This window comes from Trichechus manatus, unplaced genomic scaffold, assembly GCF_000243295.1.
Source record: "Trichechus manatus latirostris isolate Lorelei unplaced genomic scaffold, TriManLat1.0 scaffold00199, whole genome shotgun sequence".
Taxonomy (NCBI): domain Eukaryota; kingdom Metazoa; phylum Chordata; class Mammalia; order Sirenia; family Trichechidae; genus Trichechus; species Trichechus manatus.
In genome coordinates, this window is record NW_004444135.1 from 303,242 (window position 1) to 307,690 (window position 4,449).

Below are 4,449 nucleotides of genomic sequence, written 5' to 3' on the forward strand. Positions count from 1 at the left end.
AGAATATGTGACTTAACGGATTTAATAAGCCTCCATTACATGTGTATATTTACATGATTCTTAGCCCCAGTTCATTAAAATAACAGTTCATCAATCAGCATTTTAGACTTATGCTGGGCAGTTCAGAAATAGGATCAGGATAAGTTTCACAGAGTAAAATTTAAGCATATAATAAGAAAAGAACTTAAAATATGTTTTACTTATTTATAATTGAATATAGTGAGGGCAGTGGTGGTTCAGGGGTAGAATTCTAGCCTACCATGTGGGAGACCTGGGTTCGATTCCCAGCCAGTGCACCTCACGTGCAGATGCCACTTGCCTGTCCCTGGAGGCTTGCATGTTGCTATGATGCCGAACAGGTTTCAGCAAACCTTCTAAACTAAGCTGGATTAGGAAGAAAGGCCTGGTGACCTACGTCTGAAAATCAGCCAGTGGATACCCTATGGATCACAATGGTTCAGTCTGCAACTGATTATGGGGATGGTGCAGGACTGGGCAGCATTTCATTTCATTGTATTTGGGGTCGCCATGAATCAGAGGCCAACTCAATGGCAGCTAATAACCACAACAATAACTGAATATACCAAAGAATCTAATAGTGAAAATGAGATCTTCTATCCCTGTCTCCCAGCTACCCAAATCCCCTGTCCAGAGATAACACCGTCATCTTGTTCATACTTACTGAGGTATTCTGTGCGTGTACAAGCATACAGGTACACATACTGAACGTCTCATTCAGTACTTTGCATTTTCACTTAGCCGTGTCTCAGAAACTGATGAAAACCCTTCTATTAACTACTACTCTTCAGAAGTGGAACAGACTGTCTTGTGAGGTAGCTGAGAAGTGTCACAAGTGTCGACAAAAGCTGGAGGATTGGCTAAGAGGAATGCAGAAGGGATTCCTACTCTGGGTAGGAGTTTGGAATAGATGACCGCAAAGGTCTCCCTCTCAGATTCTGTGATGTATTTAAGTGTCTACTATGTGCTAAGCACTGTGGGCAACAAAAAGAAGTATAAAGAACTTAACATTTTACTTGGGAAGACAAGATAAATGCTCACATATATGCTGTCAGTGTTAATGTGAAAAATGTCATAAGGCAAACTTAGTGATATCACAAAGCCATACATAAATAGGTATTGAGTGAGCCAGGTAGACAGTAAATACTATGAGTTATGCGACATTAGCATTTAGTAGGTGGGATGTTCCTGAGCCTTGAAAAATTGAATTTAGATTAATAGGGGAGAAGTAGGAGAGCAGTTTGGCGTGGAGGAACACGGAGAGTCAGTACAGCGATGGGGGTAAACCAGTATGAAAGTCAAGGAAATAAAGGGTTGACAGGGAGTAAAATCCACCCATCTGTCAGTTTGTTGTACCATGGTGGCTCATGTGTTGCTGTGATGGTAGAAGTCATACCACTGGTATTTCAGATACCATCAGGGTCACCCATGGTGGACAGGTTTCAGCAGACCTTCCAGACTAAGACAGACTAGAAAGAAAGGCCTGATGATCTACTTCCAAAAATTAGCCAACGAAAACCGTATGGATCACAACAGAATATTGTTTGATATAGTTCTGGAAGATGAGCCCCCTGGGTTGGAAGGCAGTATACAATAGCTGCAGCAATGGACTTAAACATACCAATGATCATGAGGATGGTGCAGGACTGGGCAACTTTTAGTTCTGTTGTACATGGGGTCGCCATGAGTCAGGACTGACTGGATGGCAACTAACAACAACAGGGAGTAAAGGGAGTAGGTAAATTCTAGGCTCTGAAGTTTAGCCTACATATAGTGAGTTACAGGCCCACTGAATGTTTCTGAGCAGGAATTTGACAGTGTTATATTTTAGAAAGATTAATATAAGCTATTGCATAAATATGGGCTCAGCGTCTGAATGTTGATGCTGGCAATAAAAGGGAAAAAAAGAATCCAAAAATAAAATGAAAAGCGATATGTGATTGCTGATTGAGTTTGGAGTCAAGGAAAAGGAATGAGAGATTGATGACTCCAAGTTTTTAAGCCCAATTGGGAGAAAGACGGTTCTATTAACAGAAATAGAGAAGACAGAGCAGGTGTAATGGGGAGAGAGGCGATGAATTTGATTTTAGATTAAGGTGAGACATTTAGATAAAAGTGTATAGTTGAGAGAGTGGTGCTGAATCTCTTGAAAGAAATTAGAGCCGTAGATGGCAACATTCCCAGTTTTGTACATTTAGGGCCAGACTGCCCCCAGAGGGCACCATCTTCCGGTCAAAAAGAAGAGGCAAGTTATGTTTTCCTCTGGCTGAACTCGTGTCAGACCTGGTTTAAGTGGCAGGGAATTGTTTACTAATGACAATGTAATGTTTAGTATAGGGAGATATAAAAATGAGTATGCTTTTAGTATTTGATTCTAGCATTACACTTTATGTCTGTATGATGTGTGTATTGTATTGGTAACTGACATTTGTTTAAATCCTTATGTACTATTTCAGTTTGTTTAATTCTAAAAGAGTTCTAGGGTGGTGTTATGGTGAGTTACTCTCCAAAATAGCATTGTTGTCTTTACTTTGATTAATAAAATATAGTTTTTACATTTAAGGAATTTGGAATTTAGTGAACTAGTTTGTATTCTATTGTACATGCCTGTGTTTTAGCAGTTTTGACATTGAAATGTAATCACTGTACTGAAACATCTGTAATATTCTCTTTTTTCCCAGATTTTATTTATTTATTTATTTTATTGTGCTTTAGGTGAAAGTTTATAGCTCAAGTTAGCTTCTCATTAAAAAATTTCTATACATATTGCTTTGTGACATTGGTTGCAATCCCCACAATGTGACAGCGTACTCCCCCTTCCCACCCTGAGTTCCTTGTGTCCATTCATCCAGTTGCTGTCCCTTCCTGCCTTCTCATCTTGCCTTTGGGCAGGAGTTGCCCATTTGGTCTCATTTGGTTGAACTAATAAGAAGCACGTTCTTCACATGTGTTATCGTTTATTTTATAGGCCTATTTAATCTTTGTGTGAAAAGTAGGCTTTGGGACCGTCTGTAATAGGGTCAGCAAAAAGTTTTACTTGCCCTTAGGAACTCTGTACATCCTCTTCTCTGTTGGTGAGAGAATGTTATGATAAGAGATCATTGGGTTCTCCTTTCTGCCCTCCTTCCCAGGAAGGACAGAGCTAAATTTGATGCTGAACTTGATGTTTACTGGTTAGTATATTTCATTTCTTCTCTCTCCTGGATCTGAACTATCTTTTACTAATCTATTACATTGTGTATATTCCTTACTGCTAGCTATCGCACAACCTATTGTGGAAGAGACAAGGTACAAATAAATTCAATTTATTGCAGCCATTAAACTGTTCCTGAAGGGCTGACACCACATCCCCTTAGCACCTAGCATAATTCCAAGGTCATAGTAGGTATTCTAAAATTTTTTCACAGGGGCTCAGAAAAGTCAGAGAAAGCTAGAGATGCTATCTTGAAAGAGCAGTCATTTTTGCTTGTCTCTGAGACAGGCAGAGACAGGCTGTGAGGGAAAGGAATCACATGAGCAGAGACGTGGAGGTGGAAAAATGTGGGCGATGTCCTTGTAATAGTGAATACTCCATTTCAGAGAAGCATGGGGAGTGTGAATGGAGTGGTAGGAGGGTGGTCTGGCCCTCTACGCTGTTAGGATTATCATCAGTGGTTATTCCTTGGCACTTGTCTCTTTATCATCTTGTCTGGAATGAGGCTTCAGAGTCCACAAGCCCAGGGCCAAAGAGTTCACAGGGACAGGAGAGAGCACGCATTCCACTCTTCTAGTGTCCTCTCTCATCTGCCCTTGACTCTTAGTCATTGACTCTGATCGTCTACCTAAAACAACTTAGCCTTGGTGTTATTTTAACCCAAGCAGTCCAGAGGCTGTCAGGCAACCTTAATTATTCTTCACTTTACTCACTAGGAGGCCCTGAACATAAAGCACACATACACACACATAGGGAGCAAAGACTCCCTCAAAGACAATAGAGTATTTCGTTACTACAAGCTGTATAGCTGAAATTTGGAGGTAATAAAAAACAAAAGCTTATATTTATTAAGCATTGTGTGCCAAGCACTAAATGAATTTTGTCATTTAATCCTTATCATCATCCTTAGAAGTATATGTTATTGTTATTTCCGTTTTAGTAATTTAAAAAAAACTGAAAGAAATTAGTATCATTTAAGTTCACACAGTAAGTGCCAGAACTGGGATTTAAACCCAGGCAATCTAACTCCAAAGCCTGAACTCTTAACTAGTACATTAGACTGTTTTAAAAGAAGCACATTAAAAAATGTGAGAGATACAACATTGTGAAAATGTCAATTCTACCCAAAGCCATTTACAAATACAACGCAATCCCGATCCAAATACCAACAACATTCTTCAAAGAGATGGAAAAACTAATCATTAGCTTTGTATGGAAAGGGAAGAAGCCCCGAATAA

The 4,449-nt window shown here is 39.6% G+C and overlaps 1 non-coding gene across 1 annotated transcript; it reads left to right on the forward strand.

The window, feature by feature from the left end:
- Positions 1-225: 225 nt before the first annotated feature.
- TRNAG-ACC (transfer RNA glycine (anticodon ACC)) lies at positions 226-296 on the forward strand. The gene has a single exon. It is a non-coding gene; the product is annotated as a tRNA-Gly (tRNA).
- The last annotated feature ends 4,153 nt before the right edge of the window (positions 297-4,449 follow it).